Source organism: Pteronotus mesoamericanus, unplaced genomic scaffold (genome assembly GCF_021234165.1).
Source record: "Pteronotus mesoamericanus isolate MK-2021 breed Mesoamerican mustached bat unplaced genomic scaffold, CSHL_Meso_final scaffold_409, whole genome shotgun sequence".
NCBI lineage: Eukaryota > Metazoa > Chordata > Mammalia > Chiroptera > Mormoopidae > Pteronotus > Pteronotus mesoamericanus.
Genome location: NW_026555316.1, coordinates 48,141 through 74,608, shown reverse-complemented (window position 1 = coordinate 74,608; position 26,468 = coordinate 48,141). Strand labels below are relative to the sequence as shown.

Here is a 26,468-nt window from a genome sequence, read left to right as displayed (position 1 = left end):
AGAGAGAGGGAGGGAGGGAGGGAAAAAGAGAGGTAGAGAAATGTCAATGTGTAGCTGCCTCTCGCCCACCCCTTACTGGAAGGCTCAGCCCAGGCCTGGGCCCTGCCTGGGAACCCAACCAACAACCCTTCGGTTCGCAGGCCGGCGCTCAATCCACAGAGCAGCACCAGCCAGGGCCTGGTTTCAGGCTCTGTCCCTCTATGAGCTAACCTCTGCGGTCCTGGTTCTGGACCACCTAGTGGGTTCTTTCCAAAGTTCACACTCCAGGTTACACCGCTATATCTAGTGAAATTAAGGAGTGACGCCCAGATATATGTGTTTTTAAGAAAATGATGCACACCCCTGTGAACCACTCAAAGGAAAGAAATTCTAAATATTAAGCATGATCTTGTCATATCCACTGTGAAAGTACAATGAAATTTACTCTATAAACACTTCAATGAATTAAATATAAGATTCATGGTAAAGAGAGATTCTTGGACCCAATGCATTTAAAAATAAAAACTAATGCCTTTAAACTTTTTCATGTCTTGAAAATAAGGAATAGAGATGAGTCAAAAAATTAAAACACATAAAATAAGAATAATCATGACATTACATATAAAAAACTTAGAGGCTGACAGAGCAGTATTCAGATTTCAGCACATTAAATTATTCATTACTTAAAAAGATACATACGAACACAGTATTTAGTCGAAAAACATTGAAGAAACAGAAAACAAGAAATAATGGCTTAATATGAAAAAATAAAAAGGTTTGTTTTAAATAGGGAATCCATTTAATCTTGCTTTAAAAGGGGCTCTCAACACTTAAAACCAATAAAGCAGATATAAGACTTTTTCAAAAAGATCCAAGTCCAAATGGTTTATAAATGAATTATTGCAAATTGTCAAAAAGTCATCTCTACCCGCAAAAACAAAACAAAAAACACCTGAACCAAAACCCTAACAAATATAGCCAAAAAATATGAATAAAATAGCTAAATAAAATCAGAATACAGGTTTAATATTAGAAATTCAGCAATAAAACATGCCAGATGAAACATCATTTGAAATTTCATGTGAGGAGGGGAAGAGAGGCAGAACTAAGTAAGAGACTACAAAAACTTAATGTCAACCTTATAAACTAAAACTAAGTTCCTAAAATAATATAGAAGACTAGTAGTAAAGCCCCATGGGGGTAAGAAGACTGAAAATCGCCCTCCAGACATAGACTAGAAAACCAGACAAAATAAAAGAAACGGCATTACCAGGCCGTGGAGCACAGGCAAGGCAGCCCTGGCCGCCACCCAGAGCAGGCGAAGCAGGCGAAGCAGGCGGGCGAAGCAGGCGGGCGCTGCAGCGCCGAGGCCGCCCCTGTGGGGCTCCCAGAAGCTGCTGCCGGCAATGGGCTCAGTGCTCAAAATGGGGAGACAGAGACCATCAGTCCAGGAGGCTACAAATTGAGACAGAATCTCTGTGCTGTGCAGCGAAAAGTGCTGCAGAAGCCTGCATACGGGCACCCAAGAGTTTTTACCTGGATAACAGTCTGTGTAATTCGTGGTGTAAAGCCCTACAAGGCGGAACAGGAATGGCGTCCAGGAAAGAACAATAGGGAAGGGCTGCACACAACCAAGTCCCAGGGCCCTCGCAGAGCCGGCATTGGGAGGCCTCACTGAGCACATACAACGCGCTCAGCAGGACCTCGGTGGGCCGCTCCATCAGGAGCAGGGCTGACAAATGCTATTCTAGACCTAGAACAGCTAACAGATAAGTCTCAACAGAGGCAAAATGACCCACAACCAACGTCGCTGCCAGGCAAGGAAAAAAGTTGAACACTTACTAAAGCATTATAACAAAACCTAGCTCTCAGCAACAACAAAAAAATCACAATATGTGGCATCCAATAAAAATTTACAAGGTATAAAAAGAAGCAGGAAAATGTGAGTCATAATGAGTAGAAAAATCAAGGAATAGAAACAGAAAATGACAAGGATGATAGCAAGAACACAGCTGGACATTAAACTAACTGTTATCAATGTGCATCATATACTCAGGAATGTAGCAGAAAATGAATATGCAAAGAGAAATGGAAGATATTAAATATAAACAAAATGGAGCTCATAGAATTAACATCAAATTTCACTTTGAGAGATTAACATCTAATTAGAAGTGGCAAAAGAAAAGATATCTGACCTTAATGACATAGCAAAAAAATAAAATGTACCCGAAATTAAAATACAAAGTGAAAAAGGACAAACAGCTATAGGTGGCTGTATTGCTGAATTCTAGCAAACATTTAGGAGATAATACTAATTATACACTATACTCTGGATGTACTGGAGGAAGGAACACTTCCCAACTCCTTCTATGAAGCTGGCATTACACTGACAGCAAAATCAAAAAAACATAAACAACATCTTATCACAAACCACAGACCTGTTGCACAGAATTAAAAAAAGGAACACTCTGCCACCCGCTTTCTCCAGATATTACAGTTTGTCATACCAAATCAAAACAAGGAAAATGCAAGAAAACAAATTACAACCTGTTTCTCACTTTGAAACACACACACAGTCCACAAGCAAGGGGCTCCGGCTTGAGATATGATGGAGAAGTACACGCTCAAGGTTTTCTCCTACTGAATGAACTATAAAACGTGGCAATAATGAATGGAACAACTGCTTGGGTTTCCTTAAAAATACGTAGCACCAGGATGATCCAAAACAAACACAAAAATGCCAAGTACTGACAAAAGGTCACTGACTTGACTACTGTCCCTCTCTAGCATCCCCAGTACTGAGGGGACTCAATGCAGCCTGGAACCCTGGTGAGGATGCCAAGGTGCAGAAAGAGAGCGCACGCCCAGCTGGCCTGCAACTCGCCTGTGGGTGGGCCCGGGTGGGCCCGCCCCAAATTGGTACCACAGAGACCTTCAGGCCTAGGCTGACTGACCTCTGGCTGGTCCCCGGCTGGCCACTGGGTGCTGTGCACAGAGAGGCACTGCAGAGACACCTGTCACAGGCCCAGGGGACAAGTGGCCATTTTCTCCTTGGCTTCTTGGACATAGCACTCCCCTGACACTCCTTCCACATCCTTCCTTCCTTTTCACTGACGCCTGCGTGGAAGGACAGGCTCTTCTCCACACACGGAGGCTCACGCCCGCAACCCGTCTCCTGACGCGCGTGCTGTTAATGCCCAAATTCCCCCTCCCCTCCCCTCCCCTGCCCACTGAATCACATACAACTCACCTCTAGCTGTCGACTCAACATCTCTACTTGGAGTCAAACAAGCTTGTCAAAGTTCACAGGTCAAAAACCAAGTCTGACTCCGCACCGAGCCCCTGAAATTTGCCCTCCTCCAGGGTTTCGCACCTTGGGGAGGCGTGGCGCCAACCAACCGCCCAAGCCGCTCGGCTCACAGGGCGAGACCCCCCCTCACAGCCCGCCCCACAGGGCCTATCAGCAAACCCCACTGTCAAGAGGTACTTTCAATACGAAAGCCTCTCTCCGGTCACACTGTGAACAGCCTGATGCCACCATCGTTTGTTTGTTACTGTTACAACTGGGAACTATACAACTCACCTTCACTGCGTATGTAGTGTGCGAGATGCACTCTTACTTGTTACTGTCTCTATTTACAGATGAATAAAATGGAGCTTAGAGAAGACGACGAACATGCCCAAATTTAGCAGGTCTAGCTCCACAGCCGCTATTCTTAACCACTGGCCGCACTGCACGTGTGGCCCCTGTTTCCGCTGTCACCGATGGACGGCTCTCCAAACGATCAGAGTGGCCTTCTAAACCCTTACATCGAATCAGGCCGCTTTCTACCTCTCAATCCTCCCACGGCTGCTCTCCACCCCCGGAAGGGAACCCCACGCACGCGGCCTTCGCGGCGGGGCCATCCTGGTTACCGCTAACGGCACGTGCGGACACACGCCTGCCTCCACACCCCCGCCCTGCTGCGCTGCGCGTTCGTGAACACGCCTCAGACGTTCCACTTCTGGGCCTTTGCACAGCCACCTGCTGCTTTGTCAAGCTGGCATGAAATCTCACTACCGCACCCCTACACCTCCCAGTCCCGATGTCACACAGGCGCTTGGAGCGCAATGAACAAAGAGGGAAAGTATAGATTCAATCGTGAGCATGGAGAGAATGCCTCACCATTCTAAAGATGCTCATCATAGTTATGCTTCCCACTGAGCACAAAAATAAAATTTCACGGGGGGTCCAATTTTAAAAGAAAGCCATGTAACAAAATATTGAATATTATGTCACTAAGGTAAATTTAAAAAAGTTTAATTTATTAATTAAATTAATAAAGTTAATAAAATAAAAGTTAAATTTAAATAAGAAGTTTTAACACCAGAAGGTAATAGACAATATTGTCACCATTAGCAGATAACATCACCAACATCTACTTAGAAAATACCAGTTAACCTACTGCAAAGCTAGAAGAGTTCTGTAAGGCTGTCAGATCAACATAGTAACATAAACATCCACAACTTCCCTACACATCATGCTGAACAAATAGCAGCAACAATCAACTCAAACATAATGAAACAAATTACTACGAATCACTTCAATGAAAAATATAATAAAACTTATGAACATTAAAAAAAGTAAACCGAAAGACAAACCTAATAGAAAAGGGACAAATAATACAAAGCAGCAATTCACTGACAAAATATAAACTGACAAGAGTGTTCGACCTCACCACGTCATCAGGGAGAGCAAACAGTGAGATGGAAAATGAAAACCACTGGTCACGCCCAGTGGCAGCGGGACAGAGAAGAGACGAAGACCCACAGACAGTGGCCACAAGGGCGTGGGCGACACAGCGCGGGTGGGACAGCAGTTCAGCGACATCTCCCAAAACATAAAATACGTGCATCGTTTGATCCGTTTCGCACCAAGGACGCAGCCCAGCCCCACGCGCACAGATGTGTAGTTGGCGTATCCATAGGGGGACGGCCACTGCAGCACAAACGACCTGAGAGCTGCTCGAAGGGGATATTTAAGTAAAGTGTGCTCCAGCCATTCGCTGCTTCAGTCTCTACTCAATGCAAACAGTAAGGAAGCTCTACTTGGGCTAATCTAGAAGGATCTCTAAGACATAATTTAATGAGAAAAATTACACCAGACTATATACGATTCCATGGATGTGCTGTAAGTGAACACAAATGTATAAATATGCACTTACATTTTATAAGGATGTGCATTTGTGTATGTGTGTGTGTGTGTGCGTGTGCGCGCGCGCACACACACACACATGCACGCACACACAGCAAATATCTAGAACACCGCGCACCAAGCCATAACAGTGGTCTCCTCTGGAGGCATAAAGGAAAGCTGAGGGCCCAGGGAGGGCCTTTCAACTCCTCATGAGTTTTTTATAAAGAGCATATATTCATCTATAATTAATAGATGGGGGAAGGGTTAAAAGATGGTTTGCCTTGGGAACCACTGGGAGAGTGTTTTATCTCTTTATGCTCTAGCAGTTCAGGAGTTACTGCTTATCCCACTGCATTCGGCAAACCTCCCAAAATCAGACAGCTAATGCAGCTAATGACCATCTTCGGGGTCACGTGCAGAAATAACAGACTAACTTGCGGGGCTTGGAGTTTGTGTGTAAGGGCGGTGAGACACGCCCCTGCCACTGAGGCCTGTGGCCTTGCGTCCACCCTCTGAGTCACAGTCACTGAGTCTGTATAATGTCAAAACCACCTGGAAAACGAAAACCGGTGCCAATTATTCAGATGATAAGATACAAAAAATATCCTTGTGACCATTTTTTTTTCAGAAATTTAACATACAAGGTCTGTCCACAAGGTATCCAGGCATGTAATAGGAGAAAGAGGCATTCATTAAAGAAGATACAAAGACACTGTGCACAGGACAAGAACATCTCAGTCCAAAACAGGCATCCTGGGCCTCACACAGCTCTCCCCATCATCGCCAGCTGCCCTGTTGTATTTTCCTGAATTCTGAAATCTCCTCCCTTTCAAAGGGGATTTTCGTTTAGGGAAAAGCCAGGAGTTGCAGGGCGCCACATCTGAGCTGTAGTGGAGCTGAGTCACCTGAGTGATGTGATGTCTCAACAAAAAATTCTGCATCAGACGTGACGTGTGAGCAGGTGTGCTGTCGTGATGAAGCTGCCAGTCACCAGCTGCCCGTCCTCTAAATTGTCCCAATGGTTTCCGCGGAGGAAGGTGCAAGCCTAATGCAAAACTGCATGCAGATTCATTGCTGTACTTGTTCATTTTGAATGTGACGGCCACACAGTACACATGCTCACTCAGCAGCATCTACTGCCACCACCGACTAGTACAGTGAAGTCACCATTGTTCACACGTGCACATTCCAGTCCACTGTCCTTGGCTGCCAGGTTACATCAACATCATGCAAACTGTTCTCATTATATGAACAGTGTATGGACTTTTTCTGGACAGACCTCGTATATCTATGTATATGAACACATGAACTTACATACATGCTCAATAAAAATCAAGACACTGTATTACTGTTCTATGGCCAGAGTACAATTTGCCCCTTAAGCCACCTAAAATATGTCACTTACTGGGTGACATTAAATCATTTGTTATGAAAATATTACTAATACAATAGTATTTTTACAAGGGAAAAAAATCTCAATAGAAAAACAAAGAACACAGCCAGCAATGAAAAAGGGAATGAAATGGCTTTTAAACACCATTGCGCAAGAGCGCAAAGCATGTCTACCTACACCTCCACCTTGACCAGAAGTCTCACTCTTACCTTTTTAAAAATCGTCCTGCCAGTTTCCTTTTAAAAAGGAAACCTGCCAGTTTCTCCCTCTTCAAAGCGCCCTCCGTGAGCTCCCGCTCCCACAGCCCAGCTGCTGGAGAGAAGGTGGCCCCGCCCGGCCTGCCCCCTCCCGCTCACAGCCCAAGCAGAGCCCCCTGAGAGGCCACCACTGGAGTGGTCTCTAAACACCGCCTTCACATTGTCTTAGTTGAACCAGATTTCCCAAAACATTGAGCAGAAGTCATGTTAAAAAAAAAAGTTAAATACTGAAATACGTATTCATCATTTGCTATGTAGAACTTGTTTCAAAAGAGCCCTGAACGTCCAGGTGAAGATACAAGTCTAAATAAGGGACGCTTGCCAAACTGAAGAAATGTGTACACGGGAAGTAAACAGCAGAGTGTCTCAAGTACACCGAACACAAACCCACGGATTAGCTGAGAGACAGATCCCTCTACGATTGCTGAGGACGCCACAAAGAAGAGTGGGTAGGATTTCAGAGTGCAAGTGGGGAGAAGGAGGGGAGAAAAGTAACTCAGGTAGTGAGAATGCCTTGCGTGGGCAGGGGCGAGGGTACAATTCAGCCTCATTCAGCAGAGAGCGCAGCAGCGCAGACAAGTAAAATGGGCCGGGGGCATGGGAAGGACTGGAAGGCCAGCCTAGAACATCTGAATAAAATGCAGCAGAGAGATCCTGAACATTTTATAGCATAAAAGTAACAGAACCAGTCACACCCTGAAGGAAATATCCCCATCAGTGTAAGAATCCACAGAAAACGGGACTGAAAGACACGCTCCACGGACATCTCATTCTGTGACAGAAGCCGCTTGAACAGTCAGCCCAAGTTTTGCTCTGTTTTTAATTCAAAGTCAGCACGTGACTGTTCATTTATGCAGCGAACACTGGCGCACTGGCCGTGTGCTGGGGATTCCAACCATCCTGGTTTAGTAGCCCTGGCTCTGTACACAAGAGCCAGGGTTCTCAACGGGGGAAGGGGGGCATCCCCTCCGCCCCCCACAATGGGCAACCTGTGACGACCTCTGGTGGGCGGAGCGCAGCGACGCCACCCAGCAGCCCTCGAGACCCCATGCCGCGGGCAGCCAGCCCCCAAATGCCAACAGTGCAAAGGAGGAGCATCCCTCTTCCCACCTTTAATGTGTGTTACTTCCATTTTCTCTTATTTCTGTTCTGCAACTGAGGCCTTCAAGTACCTTAAGAAATGTACACCATTTCAATGATGCCATGAATCTTAAGATTTGGTTTAAAATTTTTATAAGCTACATTTTACAGTAACTTTTAGAAAGAAAACTGTCTGCCTCTCATAACATCTGTTCTCCAAACATCAGGCTCAAGGTGTTCAGAACATCTGACTGTTCCTTTTCTCTGTGTGTCCCGTAGCAGCCAGTGACCACATTCTGCCCCTTCTTTCCAGGGAGCACCTCCCATCTTCCTCGGTGTAGCCCCTCCCCTCTCAGGGCCACCGACAACAGAGAGACTTCGCCTATTCTCCCAGGAGCTGCCACCTACCTCGCAAGGACCCTGCTGACACGCGCTTTTACCCGCGCAATTCCATCTCGCAATTCCATCCCGCGGGAAGGGAAGCGAGTGCCGCAGAGGATGATGGAAGACAGGAGGCGGAGCCCAGGCCTGAGACCCGGCCCTCCAGGTCTCTTCTCTGCCCCCGGCCAAGGCGCCCTCTTTGATTCCTTCTCCCAGTGCTCCCCTCAGGAATGTCTCTTTTCAGCAAAACAATTTATTCTGGGGCACATGGACCACCTTTCCAGAGCAGAGAAATCAAAAGCCACTCAGGCTCCATTCAGATGAAAGTTTTGCTTCGGCTCAGAGAGGCCGTGCAGGGTCCCCTTGCAGCGAGTCCTGACCCAGCCCTCAGCTCGCTGCCCTTGTTCGGAGCATCCTCGACTCGCCCGCCCAGCTCCTCCCATCCTCCCCCTGTGCCGTCTTTCCACACAGTTCTCACGGCACCGACCACATAACATAGTCATTTCTACCAACACTGCCCCACCCCGCCCCCTATCTGTGGCTTTCAGGCCATTTTATTTGTCAATGAACATGTTGTTTCATTTTTACTGGTTTTCTATTATACTCAACAGCTAAAATTATGAGTGATTCATCTGTAAATTGAATGGAGGCAAGAAGGTATTACATTCCCAAACCAATCTTCAACGCTCTTTTAAAGATTTTTTTTTTTTAATCACAATTCCCAGGACTGGCAAGAGACTAAACAGGCATATTCATATATGATTGGTAGGAGCATAAATTGATAGAATTATGCCGTAGTGATGTTTGTGAATGTTAAAAGTCTTTAACATCAATATACTCTTTGGCCCAGGAATTCCACTTAGGAATTTATGGTGAGTGAATAATGAAGTGTACGATGGTTTAGCTATCGGGGTGTTTATCTGTACACTGTGTCTAACCCTGAAAGATTAGAAAACAAATCCTCCTTGTCCAACAAGAAAAGGCGGCAATGACGAGCCGCTCATCTGAGCAACGCAGCGCCCGCGCCCCTCCAGCCCTGCAGGGCCGTGGCCGCCAGCGGGGACGTCTTTACAGAACGCCCCTCCCTCTGTGCGACATATAAACCATTGAAACACCACTTTATTTTATGTTTTTATATTATATATTCCCTATTTTCTAAATGTTTTGCACACATGTACAATACACATATACAATGTACACATGTAAACAAAAATAACACTAGGTGTTTGCAAACCATGAGATGTAGGGACAAAATATTTTTATTTTCTTTTGTAGATGAATGTTTATGATTTAGCATTCATTTTTGTGATATAAACACTTTTAAGGCCTACTAATAATTGAATGGCAATCTTAGAAAACCTAAGTAACCTTGTATGAACCTGTGGGAGAAATGTTTTCAGCAGAAACGCTACAATATGACCCCCACCCCCCCTCAACGCACACGCAGTTCAAGGATCAAACTGAATCATCGGCTACACCAGGCACTATCCCTCTGGCACGGGCTGGCGACAGGCGAGAGAGACCCCAGCAAAGACTCCGCGACATAAGGCTACGGGTCCAAGAGGAGGCCCGCAAAGTCTGGGGACAGGGGCGCCGGGCAGCTTCCCTTGGGGCTGGGCTGCGAGGGCGGTGCCAAGAAGGGTCCCTGCACAGAGAGATGCGGGGGACACGTGGGGCGCGCTCCGGAGGCGGGGCTTGGGCTCCACCTCACCTCCGCCTCTCCTCAGGGGGTCGCCTGAGCAGGCCGTCAACCTCCCACTGTGCTCACCGGCAAGAGAGGGGCGAGAGCGTGTGGCTGAGGGTCCGTCCTCGTCCACAGCCGGTCTGGTCATTACTGCCACCACTCTGGCTGGAAGCACTGGGCCTGTGGGCCTTCTCAACTGCCACCCTTTTTTTCAGAGAGCCTGCTTTCTATCCTCACCTGGTGCTCAGGGCCTGAAAAGGACAAGAGCCAGGACTCTAGAAGGGGCCTGAGGCAGCGAGTGTGGCCTGAGTGTCGGGGCGCAGGCAGGCGCTGGAGTGTGGAGAAACCCCCCGAGAGACCACCAGCTCTGTCAAAGCAGCTCAGGATGAGGGCCCCATGCGTCACCGTGCACAGTGCCGCCAGAGGGACCTTCATAAAACAGGCTCCGTGTCATCCAGTGAACAACACCTCTGTCTCTACTGCCTTCTGAGTTCACCTGAGCTGAAGTCCACACCAGCCCTCACGCCTCGCACCCTGGGCGCCGGCCGCACCTAACGTCCTCATCACAAACTCCTCGCTCCTCAGTCTTGGCACAGCTGCCTCCCCCAGGAGACGCCAACTGCCAGGCAGCCCTCAGGGCTCAGCTCCCCTCGGCTCCCCGCCCGCCCAGCACCTTGTCTGGGGCGCTCGCCACCGCGTGCACACCAGGCCGCCGCCCCACTGCCCGAGCGGGGCCCCAGCCTTCATCTGGGCGCTTCCTAATACTGTCCTTACAGGGACGGGTATAGAAGAAAAGAAGGATAAGGAAAATGGGTTCCTCACACCTGGAGATGGCTCGTGAGCCAGTCGATTACACTGCAAACTGGGAAAAAGAGAACAAAACGTGTGTCCTGGCCTTCCTATGTAAACTGATGCGACCAAGGAATGGGGGGTGGGGGTGCGCGTTTTCTTTATAAAGAGGTATTCCAGCTAATAAAATGAAAGAACAACAGTGTTTTACCACCCATAATGATCCGTGGGTCTAGGCCCTGGTCACCAACAGCCCCTAGCTTCACAAAAAAGGACACCCAGACTCTGTTTGCCTCCGAAAGAAAGAATGCACCACAGTGTACGGAGCAGGCATGAAAAATAAAATTGAACTTGAATTCTATCAAGACTCCAATTCCACTATTTATTTGGAAATGCAGAGAACAGAGAAACACATTACACCTCAGGGATCCAACCAGCAAAATCCAGACTGTGGGAAACTTGTTCCTTCAACAAATTGCAAGTCAAAAAGGAGGGTGGTAACCTATAGATTAAGAGAAACTTAATCACACTGTGTGAGCCCTACTCAGAACCGGATTCAAACAAACCGTTGTTTTTTTTTTTTTTAAATTGAGATCTACCTGCTTAATCTGAACACTGAGTATTTGATATTGTGGATGTTAAATATTTTTAGGTAACGATGGTAGTATTAGAGATGCATTCTCAAATATCTATAAATGAAGTTATACGAGGCCTGAAATTTGTTTCAAAATAACTCATGAGAACAGACGTGGGCAACAGTATCAATGACATCCGGCTGGCCGCTGGAGAATTATTTCAGCTCGGGGTGGGTTGGGTGCTGGGGTTTCCCGACTCCTCTGCACTTTTGTCCCTGGGCACCTTTCATGTCACAGTTAGAAAACCAGGTGGGAAGGGAAAAGGAGTGACTGTAAGTCTACTGACTATCAGGACAGATTAGGGAAGGAGAAAAGATGACAAACGGAGGCGGCCGGCAACCTGAAAACAATTACTGTGATGTGAAGGAGGCCTCTGCTACCAGCGAGCGGCCAGAGCCCAGGCGCAGCGGCGGCAGGGACCGGAGCCCTGCGCACAGGACTCGCAGCAGAGCCACACCAGTGCGGGCCCTGCGGGGGGCGGGGAGAAGTGCACAGGGCCTGGGTTCGAATCCTGTTCCATGACATGCTCTGTGCCTTAGTCGCCTCGGATGTTACAAAAGAAACAAATGATAATAACAGCCGTACTTCAGAGGACTTCTGTACAAACTAAATGAGCTAATGTGGGCATAATAGACAGTTCTCCTAAAACAGCACTGCCTAGAAGTTCTCAATAAATGTTAACTGTATCCACCCACCCTCCCCCACTGCACAGATAGAACCAGAAAAACCCCAAGGGGTGGAACAACTTTACAACCATCGTCTAGGGTGAGTGCTCAGGCAAAGACTGGCCGGCTGGGTCTTCACTGAACACACCCACTGGACGTGTGGCTAGGCCATATTTCCCAGCTTCCCTTTCACATGGCGGACCGCCACAATGAAACGCGGGCAAAGGCGACGAATGCCCCCTTCACAGCTCCCAGGCCCTGCCCCAAACTGCCCACGCAGCCGGGCACCCCTCCTCTCCACCTGCCAGGTGGGCATTGCACCCAGGCAGCCTTGGACATCACATGCAAAGACAGCAGAGAGGACATCGGCTGAGTCCCAGTAGGAGAAACTGGTTTTGTCCTAAGTCCCTGAAGTCTCAGCGTTATCTGTTACGGCAGCTGATGTGAGTTCAACAAACACGGTACTTTGCAGGACCCTCCGCCACAATCATTCCTCCTCATTTTGCAGATGGAAAAACTGATGTGTGGAGAGTCAAGGTCACACAGTTATTAAGTGGTACTTCCAGGTTTTGAGCCAGGACAGGCTTAACATGGAGCTCGGGCTCACAAGTGTCTTCTAAGATCTGCGACCAGCAAGGGGAGCCACGGTTTCTAATCTACAGCAGACACATTTAATGACACATTTAACACAGACTATTGTTTTGTACTCCTAAACCAACAACACTTTAATCTCTCAAAGAGTAACTACAAAACAATGTTACCTTAAAGCAAAAAGATATAAACAGGTCCCCAACAGTTTAAGTGGGGCTTTGCAATAGAGAGAGGCACTTCAGGATATCCTTTTTAAATACCATGTACATTACAAAGACCACACTTCCTCACCCTTGCAATTAACCATGGAGTGCAAATTTTAATTTTTTTTTCAGTCTTCACCCAAGGACTTTTTTTTATTGCTTTTACAGAGAAAGGGAAAGAAAGAAACATCAATTTGAGAAAGAAGCATCAATTAGTTGCCTCCCGTACACACCGGGACCAGGGATCAAACCTGCAACCTAGGTATGTGCCTTGACTGGGAATCGAATCCACAGCCTTTCAGATACGGGATGGCGCTCCATCCGAGCCACCCAGCTAGGGCAACAAGTTTTAATTGTTTTATTCCAACTTTCCCTGTTTGATTTTACTTGAACAATCCCTATCTATTGACAGTTATATAGCACGATTTTAAAATACAGTAATTTTAAAAAATAAAATTCAGTTAGTGGGAAAATCACTATTTCGATCATTGCTGAACTATACCTACGTTATTAATCAAGATGCGTGTGTGAAAAAAAGTACAAAATATATTGTTAAGCAAAAGAAAGTTACAGAGCACACTGTTTATAGCATAACCCCATTTGTTTTCAAAACACATATTTACCTAGTCTACATGTTTTTCTGTGCATACACATCTCTTATCTACAAATGGAAAACATCTGGAAGGAAACATGGAGTCTCCCAGTGGCTACCTCTGGGGAACAGAGCTCAGCTGAGATTCATATCTTTTGTAAGAATTTATGATGAGCATGTGCACCTTTATTGTAAAGTATTTCTGATTCTAAAGATATATCTGTAATTTACAGGAATGTAAAGTGATCACACTCCCCAAATCCCACATTAACATGATACACAATGAAGCATTTAGGTTGGAAAACAAATCGTAGCCTCTGTAAGACATGTATCACCTGATCAGTTTCACATACATACATGTATGGGTTTTTTGTATCTGTAAGTCTATTTTAAAACATACGAAAATAAGTGTATCCCAATCAGGGGGTTTTGGTAACAGTTAATCGAGCACACCCCTTTTTGTGAAACTGAGAGCTAACCTGAAGGGCACCTGGGGTTACAGCAGAAAAAACCATTGTGTTAGAATGTTAAAACAGTTCTCATTTAGGTTTCAAACTTTACAATGTTTTGGGGACTGTTTTGGTCTTTAGGCTTCCTTCAAAAGTTTCAGACCCTTCAGGAGAAAAGAGCAATTCAAAATCAAATGCCATTTGTCAAAGACTTCACTGTGCCCCAAGCACTATTTTAGATTCATTAACATAAAATTATCTCACATTCATCTAAATAGCATTTGTCAAGTGCCCAGAGGTAGTTATTATTGTAAATAAACTATATGAATATAAATGCTCCTTAACCTAGAGTTGTATACAACTATAGGATAGTGAAATAGAAAACAAAGTTTTATTGCCCACATTAATAGAATTGGGGGGAGGGGGAGCCTGTGGTAAAGATAATCCAAATAGCAAGCACTCAAAATAAATATTTGGCTTTTTAAAAAGACTTTATTTATTTCTTTTTAGAGAAAGGGGAAGGGGCGGGGAAGAGAGGGAGAGAAACATTCCTGTGAGAGAGAAGCATCGCCTGGCTGCCTCTGGCACACGCCGGAGCGTGAGGAACCCCCAACCCAGGCGTGTGCCGGAGAGGTCGTCGAGGACGCCCAATCCACTGAGCCGCACTGGTCAGGGCTGAAATGCTTTTTAACCTGCTTAATTCAGCATGAGAAACTTTCTGGTAGTTTGAAAATTCAAAATCAAAATATGTGTAAAAATAAAGCCACAGGATGAAAAAAAAAAATAAGGATGATTCGGCAACAGGTATAAAGTGGCAGCCGCCCACCCCCCCCCACCCCCGCCCCCCAGCCCTCCCCTGCCCCTGCTCCGGCAGCTGAGCTGCCGCAGCCTGGGGGCGGGCGCCGCCCGGCAGGAAATCAGTCCACTGGCCCGGCCTTTCTCGAATCAGGACTTCCTGTGTGAACTGAAAAAAGTCAGTCAGTCAGTTTGAACCTCATGAAATCGCCAATATTTGACCATTTTATCTTCTTTTTTTGGTAAAGCAATTTCAAATGGTTCAACCTAACCCAGCCTCTCTGATTGTGGTAACTATTAGAGAAAAAGAAAGAAAATTTCACATGTCTCCTTTCTACCTCCATCCTGGTCCTCTCCCCGGCAAAAACATGCTTAGTCTCGGATGGACAGCTTGGCACCTGAAGGTTCTGTTTCAAGGCCGCAGGGGGACGCGCCGCCCTGCTGGTGAGAACTGGGCACTGCCACTCAGGCAGCCTCACCAAAGAGAAGTGCAGTGCGCTCAGCGCAAGCGGAATCTGGCAGGGGAGGGAACTCATGAAAGTAGCAACGATGAGAGGGCAAGACTAAGCCCAAACACAGGACACAGGAAGGGCTCTGATCTACTGAAATAAACCTGATAAAGAGGTTCCCACCTTAAAATGACTGACTTCTACTCTCCTATTAGGTTGTGACTGGAAGGGCTGATGGTCCAGACCAGAGCAGGAGCACCGAGGAGAAAGGACATGGGGGTCCTGGGACCCGAGGGCACCTGCGGAGATGGTCGGGACACGTCCAAGGGGGAAACTCCCACGTGCCAAGTGAGAGCACAGTCTCCGTTTTAGAAGCAGTGTGCGTTCAAACACGTGTTATTCCTTACATGCGGGCAAAAAACTCGTAGGGCAGACCCCAAACTACTAACATGACACCCTGAGAGAGAGGAAAGCAAGACTGGAGAGAGAAAAGGGGGAGCAGTCTAGCTATGCGGGGCTCTATAAATTCCATTACAATTCAGCACGATTAAAACTCCAGTCCCTGAGTCCCGCCAGCCCCCGCTGGGCGGCCCCCCACCCAAGCGCCGGACCCGTCGGACCAGGCACCTGCTGTGCCTGCCTCGCCGGCCCAGGCAGCTCTGCCTGACACTCCGCACGGAGGCCGGGGGCCCGGCAACAAGTTTAGAAGAAGACAGGACAGTGAAGAAAACCTACCCTCTCCCCGCCCTTGGAAACTCAAAATACAACAGAATCAGAAATTACATGCAAAGACACTCAAGAAGCACTACATCTTCAGGTGATGTCTATCTGGACTAGGGGGAGTTTCTTTTTACTACTACATTCAGGAAAAAAAAGGTTTACTATTTAAACCTATCTAGGGTTTGGGGTGCTGAGGGGAACCTGAGAGTCAGCATTTTATAACCATCTGAGAAACATGCAACGACCTTTCTCATCAGAAAAGATTATCCTCAATGATCTCTCCTTGATAACAATGATGTTCTTGGGCTTAAAAAATAATAGCATGGGGAAGTTTTAATTCATAATTTAGATGTATGACTCTAGACAGAATTTCATCTGGATTGGTTTACAATTTTAAAATTTACTGAAGCCTGCCTGGGCGGTGTGGCTGTTGGTTGGAGTGTCATCCTGTAAGCAAAAGGTTGCGGGTTTGATTCCCAGTCAGGGCACATGCCTGGGTTTCAGGTTCGATCACCGGTAAAGAGCATGCAAGAGGCAACTGATCAATGTTTCTTTCTTTCTCTCCCCCCGTAAAAAGCAATGAAAAAATGTCCTAGGGTGAGGATAAAAAAATTTTTTTTAATTACTAAAAATTTGTATTCATAGAGACTCTAGCCCTGAATAGGTTAAAACAATTTTGAATGGGCTGCTTTGACAACTACATTATTAAAAACTTATACACTTTTGCACATTTTAATGGATGCATGAAATTTCACTTCAGAAATCCATTTCTAAAAACGACCATACTGAATTGAATCACGTCCCCAAAATTCATGTCCATCTGAGAACTGTGACCTTTGAAAACAGGGTCTTTGCAGATGTGACCAAGCTAAGATAAGCCCTTGGCTTGGAGTAGGATGAGCCCCGAGTCCAGTATGGCTGGGTAGTTACGCGAAGAGGGAAATGTGGACACAAGAGACACAGACACACTGGGACAAGGACGCGGGACAACAGAGACAGAGGTTGGAGTGATGTGGTTGTAAGTCAAGAAAGACCAAGGGTGCCAGCAACCAGCGGAACCAGAGGCCAGGCTCGGGACACTGTCCCCTCAGGGGCCTCGGGAGAAACCAGCCCCGTTGATGCCTGGGTCCCTGGGTTCAGCCTCCAGAACTGGGGGACAATGCCTTTCTGTTGTCTGAAGCCACCCAGTTCCTAGTGCCCGGCTGCAACGCTCTAGGAAACCAGTACAACGCCCTTCTTCCCCAGTGTGACGGGCCGACCCGGAGATGCGTCGCGGCGCTCGGTAACCAGTCACTGATTCAGCCCAGCGTGACGGGCCGACCCGCACATGCGTCACGTCACTCGGTAACCAGTCACTGATTCAGCCGTTCCTGTGCAGCTGCACCTGGAGACGGAAGAAAACCTAGGCCCTGGTGCCTGGATAGGGCTTTCTCCCTGGGACAAGCTGAGGATACACCAACTCACACTCAAGAGATTATCCAAAAAAATCACTTAGCAGGGGAGGAAAAGATAAAGAATAAAAGCTCGCCATAATACTCAGAGTAGCATCACTTTCAAACTCAAGGGCTGCGACATGGGGGTGCCCATCCTTACGTGTGCTCACACACTTGTGCGCTGGGTCCCAAGTTGACCCCTCACTCCAAATGCACCCCCTCCTTTGCTCATCTTTACCTCCAGGCGTGCCTGCCCCTGCCCCCTCCCTTGCCTACCCCTACACGTGCGCAGTTCCTGAGCCCTGCTTCCCCTCTGACACCACAGCCTTTACCTCCAGAGCCAGGCCTTTGGAGAGAAGTCTCCAGTCGTTCCTGCCTGTCTTACCTCCACGGCACTGACGAACCTTCGGCACTCTGGTTAACAAACGCACCGTGGCACTGGCCCTCGATGGCCTGTCGGAGCTGTGAGGCGTCAGACGCTCTGGAAGCTGTCTCCCCCTCCCCCACGGCAGTCTCTAGGACAACCCGCACTGTACTTGCTACATGCCCCCACTAAAAATCTCCATCTCCTGGCTTCTCTGGCTGTTCCTGCTCACCCTGCCTGACAGTGTTTCTTGAACCACCTGTGGAAATCCTCTCTCCACTAGACGGGTTCCTCTTCCCTCGGCTTCTTCCTTTACGCGGGCTCTCCACTCTGGAGTTCACACCCACAGCCCACGCACCCAAATGCGCGGCGGCACCCTTCCCCCACACACCCTGCAGGCACCCGCAGCTCGGCAGAGCCCACGCTGCATTTGTCACCATCTGGCTTCGGCCCAAGTTTGCTCATCTGCCTAAAAACTTCAATCATTTCCATTTTCTCCTCTTTCTCAGTGTTCCCTGTCACTGTCCTGCCCCTGAAACCTCTGCAATCTGTTGCCTCTTCATCGCCCCCCAAACTGCCTCAGTTCAGGCCCCCACTCCTCTCGCCTACTGACCCCCCCGGGGGCCACCAGCCTCCCCCCCACTCATCACCGGCAGGGACTTTGAAAAGGCACATCTGACGCCAGGCCCCTCGGTCCATCCTTCAGCGGCCACCGACCCTGAGGCCCCAGGCCCAGAAGCGGAGGCTTTGCTCTAGGGCACAGGGACCCGGGCAATGCACCCCACCCGCGGCCCCTGCCATCCCCTCCACACGTCACGCTTGCCACATTCACCCTCTCATCACGCCCTTCACGACTCTTTGCCTTTACGTGTGCTGGTCCCTCTGCCTCAGACACCTCTGCACACTCTTCGCAAGCATCCACACGTGGCCCCTTCCCAAGGGACCCCGGGCGGGGCCCCCTGCAGCAGCACTCGGACCGCACACGCCCCCCGACCCCTGCGCGTTCCCCGGCGGGTGGGTTTACGGGCAGGCGCCGCGCCGCGCCGTCCCGCACCGCCCGACGCCTAGCCAGTGCCTGACAGAGGAGGGGTGCTCAGGAAGTACCCGGTCGGTAAGTCAAACTCAAAGTCACAAGCCAAAGAAGCTTTAGCGCGTTAAGGACTTAAGGTAACGTGAAGCTGGTCAACTTTATGCTGCAGAGGCTTCGATAGATTGGTATTTATATACACATGCGCGTGCACACATATACTGTACACACATACCCACTGCTGTGTCATCGTGTCTGATTCCACAGGCCAAGTTCATTTCCCCAACTGAGCCCAAGCCCCCCGTCACTCTGTTCTGCGACGTAGAGTCCAAAGAAGCTAATTTAATTACCCCGACCACATAAACTCATATATATGCCCACAGAAATAAGGATGGGAAATTTCTCTGGAAATAAAAGCTATTAATGGTTGTAAGGTCAGGGCAGTGTTACAGGCTGAATTGTGTGTGTGTGTGTCCCCCACAAAATGCATGAGGAAGCCTCCGCCCATCCCCAGGATCCTCAAAACGTGACTGTATGTGAAAAAAGGCCCTTCAAAGAGGGAATTTAAGTTAAAACCAGGAGGTCACAGTGGACCTGACCCACTGTGACCACTGTCTACGCCAGAGGAGCGTAGAGCACAGACCTCACGGAGGGGAGCTGGCTGCAGCCACATGGAGAGGGCCGCCGTCTGCGGCCGAGGAGGGAGCCAACCCCGCCGGCGCCTCGGTCTCAGACCCCCGGCCCAGGACCGCGGGGGACAGGTCTCCGCGGCTTAGGCCGCCCAGTCTGCAGTGCTCTGTCACGGCTCCCAAGCGGTCTATGAAAGGGTTTCTAGTCTAATATTTAAACTTCTCACGACTGTGTGCCTGGAGTTTTCTCAAGCTAGCAGGGGTCACGTGAACACTGGATTATGGATATTTTCATTTTCTTCCTTATGGCAGTCTGTATATTTTTTACTTTTTATTGATTTTAGAGAGAGGGTATGAGAGAAAGAAAGAGAGGGAGAGATACATTGATCAGCTGCCCCTCGCACGCCACCAACTGGGGACCTGGCCCGCAACCCAAGGCTCGTGCCCTGACTGGGAATTGAACCAGCGACCTTTCAGTTTACAATACTCACTTTATTTACAAAACACCGAAGCTGGACAGAACAACGCCCCACATGCTTGCAGACTGACTACTGCGAGAGCCCCACGAGCCAGACCGGAAAGGGAGAGCTGCCACCGAGACCCAGGAGTGTGTAACTTGTCAGTGCTCTGACTTCTCCGACGGTCACTCCAGGACCGGCGACCCCACTCCCTGCCCCGCCCCCCCACACGGCGCACCCCGAGGCTCCTGCACAGCTGACCGTTCGGAGGGCGGCTCCAGGGGCTGAGCAGGAGGCGCCTCTCCTCAGCGGAGGCCTGACGATACTACAGCCTACGATTAATAATAAGAAAGAACCAAATTTAGCTCTCTTAAAACTTAGCAATCCACACTTAACGTAAGGATTGATATACAGGGTGGTACAAAAGCAGGTTTATAGCTGTTCATGTGGAAAACAATTAATTAATAAATAAAAACACAAGAATAAACTTTTACATACTCACAACTATAAACCTACTTTTGACCACCCTTGTATACAATTTATTCAAAAAAGAAAAATAAAAAGGACACAAATGCTGAGGCCATGGATCCAAATTCCTACTCATGGAGGCATGATTTAAATATAAGTTCGAAGACAAGTGCTTATTACATCATTACATTTACATCATTAATTTTGCATCAATCACATCATTAATTTTAGTCCAATTCCATGTGGGAACTGTGACATACAGCGCGCTGCATTTTTGCTAACGATGGACGCTACACAAACAGGCCTGGCGATCTCCCCCGCTGTGCCACCTCCCCGCACGCTGCCCCTTCTGCCCGGACACCCACTACCGTGCACTGCTTCCCATCTCAGCAAACGCCCGTTCATCTCACACGAAGTCTTGGCAGAGCTGCCCCGTCGCAAGCGGTCAGGGCCCTCTCCATAAACCTAAAGCCCTGCGTCTGTCAGTCAAATTACAGCCTGGGCTAATCGAAGAAAAAATGTACGTGCCTTTCACTTGCTCTGAGACAACTTCTTAAAGAATAAAAGAATATTATTTATCATTATACTCCCTTCTGCACCTCTTGGAAAAACACTCATGTAGCCGAATTTTGATCGGAGGAACACCTGTATATGATACACACTGAACTGATTTGCCTTGCACATACACACTTAAACTTCCCCCTACAAGTGTTCTTCACAAAAAGGACACAGTGAATGTGGGTGTCTTTGGGAGCCCCATACCCGATTTATGGCACAGAAACTAAACCAGTGACTTGCTCGGAGAAACTCCTGTTTTTAAATACAGTACTGGGAAGAACACAGAAATTATTCTAATATGCTACCAAAAGTAGATTAAAGTGAACGCTTTGAAGGGAGAGAACTAAATAGGTATTTCCTGGCCTCCGCTCAGTTCTCGCTCGGCTAAGCCTGGACACGCCACCAGGCAGGAGGTGTCCACGTGCGTTCCTGCCCTGCCTGCACCTCCAACACAACGGAGACAGGAGAGGCCTCAGAGCCCGCGGGACCTGGCTGTGCCCCAAGCTGATGCACTTGCAGTTCCTTCCGCAGTGAAGTGCGGTGTTGGGGGTGGGGGCGGGGCACGGCGCAGCTTTTTGAAAGACACCTTCCATAGCATCCCAGCTGCTTCACAACAACCCTGCGCCCACTCTGACTCGCCCAGCCAGTCACCAGCAATTGCAGCCGTGGCACTGTCGCCTTTCCCCGCCGGAGGGGCTCAAAGGCCCCGAGCTTAGCGGTCAGCCTGCATCGCCTCCTTGAAAGCTCAGAGCTCAACGAATTTGCCTAAAGTTGCAGCAGAACCACCCAGTCCACAGCTGCAGGAAGCAGCACCCGCGGTGCACTCCCCGTGAAGGCGGTCCCCGGCGCAACGCGAATGGGGCCGTGCAGTGACCTGGTCTGGTCCCGTCGCTGGTAAGTCATGAAACTGAAGCTCAGAAACTGCTATGTCTGTTGGGGAAGAACACGTAATCTTAAAGCTAGGCTACTGCATCCCCACCCCACCGTCCTGAAATTGAAGCACAATTAACCCCACAATAAAACAAAGATCTCTTGCTATACAATAACCCCGTTATCAGGTTTATGGATGAAGGAAAAAACAGAGGGAAGAAAGGAAGCGAGGTCAACAGGTGAGGACTATGGAGAGCGCAGTGAGGAGAGGCTGAGTGACAGGGCACGTCCTCAGGACTCGGGAGGTGAGCGACCGCCCAGAGACCCGGCCCCGAGGCGTGGGCGCGGGGGTCGCTCCGCTGCTGCGCTTGAAGACAGCACGCACGCAGTTTCAGGAAGAATGGATGACGAGCCAGCATTCAGGCTGGAGCGACACTTGCACCCAGAGTAGGAAAAACTATACATTATGCATGAGACTCTGCACTCACCTGCCCCTACCTGTAAGTTTGAAAGCATTCATTTATTTCAGAGTTTAAAAACCTAATTAAAACATATGGCTTGGGAATATTTAGAATCTGTTCTAACTAGAGCTTATTTTCTTATGATATAAAAAAAAGTATTTATAAATCACGTATTTAAAAAAAAAAAAAAGATGACTAACCCGACAGAAAGTGAGCAATGACAGACATCACCCAATCAACAGCCACCCCCTCACAACTCCTGGCTGTCAGGGGCCACCTCCCCCTCTGCGGCCTGGAGGAAACAGGTGTCTGCCTTCCTGGCCTCCTGTGCACCTATGACCTGACATGACCACGTGACCAGTCATAGCCAATAGGCTCCGAGGGCAAATCTGCTCTGGCTTCCAGGAGAGGCTGTGGTTCCAAATAAAAGACAGGACCAAGCACAAACACTGCCGCCCCTCTGGGTGCTCCGTCCCTCCTGTCCCCTCTCTTACCCCGGGCGTCCCCTCTCTTACTCCGGACGGAGCCTTTCCGCTCCACCTTCAGAACACAGCAGAGCTGCTTCCCTGCCTCCTCCTTCCTGCACCCCCCTATCCTGGCTGCCTGCAACACCCCCTCCCTGCCTGCCTCAGCCTTTACCCCCTTCATTCAAGTCTCCTTGCTGCAGCCAGTGGGAGCACCGTCATCAGATAAGGCCAGTCCTCTGCTCAAAGGCCCCAAAGACACCGCCCCTCGCCCCTGGCAGCCCTGCCTCAGGGCCTGCACTGTACTCTTCCCTCTGCCCGAGGCGCTCCTCCCCCACACCCCCTCTCGGCCGCTCACCCCCTGTAAGACTCTCTCTACTCAAATGTCACCTCCTTCCCTGATCACCCCCACTGCAAATAATGCAACTTGGCCTCGTCTGTTCTGCGCAGGGCTGGTATCCCCGCACTCAGAGCCGGCCGCCCGGCGTGCCGTGGGCGCTGAGCAATCCGTTCAGTGACTCCACTGAGCCACTGCCGCCGCCACCGCCGCCACCGCCGCCACCACCGAGGCGAAGACTAAGACAGGCAAGGAGGAGCGCCTAGGTCCTTGGTGAGTTCACTGAGCTATAGTGAATCATATCTGGACTTCTGGCCATGGGAAATAAAGTTTTACCCATCGCTTCAGATACTGTAAATTAAGGTCTGTGTTATTTGAAGCCAAATGGTACCTGACACAGAACACAGGGAAATGGTTTGGCAAAAAAGAAAAGAGGAAAAAGAAAGGCTAGTGGCAAGTATACTCAATTTAACTCATCACGAAGCTTGCAAATTAAAATAACCGTGAAATAATAGGTCACGAAGAGAAACATAAAAGCTTAATACATGTATATCCATTCATTAAATCACCGGTGGTATTCAGCATTTTTAGAATTTCACACACAAGCACATATAATTCCTAGGCGTGCTCTTCTGCTGCCTGGCTCCCCGCCCCCCACCGTGCTTGCCGTGACAGCCGCCCACTCGTGGCCCAACATGTAAAACCACTGTTAACTCTGACGTGGTCGTACTGTGAGCCAGCCGCGTGCTATCCGTCCACATTCACATGCCTCATTTACTGCCAACTGCAAACCTGCAACAGAGGTGCTGTTTTTAAGTCACCCATTTTAAAGGTGATAAAACTGAGCTATAAAAAGACCAATGATCAGCCCCAAATCCAGGAGCTACTAAGTGACAAGGCTGAAATGTGAACCTCGGCAGTTTTAAGGACCAGACCCAACATCTGACCAATACAACTGGCCAACAAGCAGAGCGTCTCCAGACCGCTCACCCACACCGCCGGCACCTGTCTTCCTACCGTGCATGGGTCGTTTCGGTTTTAACCCAACAACTGACAAGAGGCGTTCAAGCGACAGAGTCAAACTTACCAGAGAGACACACTCTGACAGAAAAGGAAGATAGGAACGAAGAGACAGTCAAAGGTCCGCAGGTGATGGCTGTTCACAGCGTGAGCAGCAGCCGGGCCGAGGTGGGCAGCGTAGCTCCGAGGCGGCCGCGAGGGCTGGACGTGTGGACACAGCGCGGGAAGCGCTCGGGCCAGGGCCTGCCATGCACTCAACGGTCAGCAGTTTTTATTTTCATCATGATTCTCATAATTATGATGAAGCACTTCATAAATGTCACCAGGGCCAAAACTGACCAACAACTGCATGGCCGGGAGCCAAAGGAAACCACATAGGTGATATGACCTCATGAACACTTAAAAGACAGGGGACAAGTACCAACGCTCGTTCTGGGAAGAGGGCCGAAGTGGCGAGAGGGAAAATCCTGCTAGAACCACCCTAGACCTGCGCCCTCCATCCCCGCCCGCCCCCCAGCAGCCGCAGCTGGCGGCGGCCAGGCAGAGCTGCGCCGCTCCCTCCGAGCGCCAGAGGCGCGCACTCCTCTTGAGAAGAGGACCGGGCGCGCGGGGCGGCAGCTCCTGTGGCGTGGCTGCAGCTCCCAGTACACGGGACGGGGACGACTACCGGGCCAGGGCGCCTCGCCCAGTGTGGAACCCAGCTCTCTGCCAGGCCCTCGACCTGAGTGGATGGCGCTGCTGTCCCCCCAAGCTGCCGCGGCCAAAGAGCTAGAAAACAACTTCGGCTCTCCTTTTCCTCCGGCCCAGCTCCTCGAGTCCTTCAGCGGGTATTACCAGTGACTTTCAAAACCCACAGGACACCTGCAGCCTTCCCCTCACCCCGGGGACAAGCCCCGCTCCGCCACGCCTGCCAAGAGGCCCCCCGGCCTGATGGGCCCGGGTTAAGGCCCGCGCTGGCCCCGGCGCCCCCACCGCGGCACGCAGGCCCTGCTCGCCCCTCGGACGGCCTCGGGGTCCAGTGACACAGCCTGGGATTTGAGGAGGCAGAAGGGTCCCTTCAGTACGACATGCTCATTCCAGTCTGGGAGCCTTCAGAGTGGACCGTGCTCTTCCGGAACCACCTCGTCACTGCCTCATCACTCAGGCCTGCCTCACTGTCTTCGCCTCGGAGGGACTCCCTGCTGCCCCCGCACAGGCATCACTGTCCCTCAGAACCGCGACAGACTCGGCCGCTGCCCGCCCGACGGCACCTGCCGGGCCGAGGCTGACTCCGAGGACCGCGCTGGGTGCGTAGCCCGCTCCGCGGGCGCGCTGGCCCGGTGACGGCAAGGGCCCGGTCCCTCCATTCACGAGTCGTGCCCGGGGACCTGGACGCTGGCGGAGCACATGCTTCCCATCGGCCGCACAGACAGTGCGCGGTTACTGAGGAGGAGGAGGTCGGCGTGTATAGACGCCGGCTGCGCAAAAGCAAAGTGCAAAGCCGGGCAGTAGGCCCCGAAGCGGTGCGGGCGTGGGCTGCGCCGCTCCACCGAGGCGAGGGCTTCCCCGACCCATGCTGTTCAAGGGCAGCAGTACTGTCGTCCCGAGGTTGGGAATCCGCGGGCGTGGACAGACCGCGGTCATACTCGGATTTCTGACTGACTGGAAGGTCAGTGCCCTTCACCTCTGCGTTGTTCAAGGGTCTAATACAAAATGGCCCAGCTTTGTAACAGTGACTATAAACACGTCATGTACAACAGAAGACGTGTGACACGGTGGAAGTCCGGACGACCTTAAAATCGCCCCAGCAGTAACGCCCCCGCACTGCGGGGCTGAGGGAGGGGGCGGCCCTCCGCCTGCTCTGTTCGGCCCCCTGAGCTCGCTGAGGGCTTTTCCCAGCACACGTTGCGGCCGTAACTTTTCCGTGAGGCTTTCCCTCACCTCCACCTGTTGTGAAAGGCCCGACAACACGTACGGTGGGTCCTCGGTTTTGTGAACACCCGAAACACCCGGACACAGTGGGGGCTCCCGACACAGCTCTGCCACCTGACCCGCCCGCGACCCTGGAGAAATGAGCATCTGAACGTTACTACTTTCGCTCTAGTCCAGGGTAAGAGCTGGTGGAGAATCTCTGGTTCAAACAGCCAATCACACATACGTGTGTATCTCCCTTCAACAAAAGATTGCTTAAATGGTAGTGGAAAAAAAGTTTATGAAAAAGAAAAACTACTTAAAGTATAAAATAAAATGGAGCAACCCTTCTAAGGAAACGAAATCGTGGGCTGGGGAGACGGAGCTAGTGAACCCGGCGTCAGGGCTGGCCCTTTGGGGCAACACGAGGGGCTCCCAAATGCCAGGATTCAGAAGAGGCGCCACCGGTGCCACCCTAAAGTCCGCCAGTCATGGGTTCCCACCGAGGGACCCTGGGGAGCCCTCTGCTACCTCTCTAATCCGAATGACAACCCAGGGCAGCAGCAGTTTGGTAAAAAGCCTACGGCATGGACGAGACCCCAGGAAAGCCAGGCGCTAACGCTGAGCACAGACGCAGGAGAGTGCGATGGC

At 49.9% G+C, this 26,468-nt stretch overlaps 1 protein-coding gene across 1 annotated transcript in view; it reads right to left on the bottom strand.

Moving 5' to 3' along the window:
• KMT2C (lysine methyltransferase 2C) overlaps positions 1-26,468 on the bottom strand; it is a 213,577-nt gene that overhangs the window by 156,927 nt on the left and 30,182 nt on the right. The window lies entirely within an intron of this gene.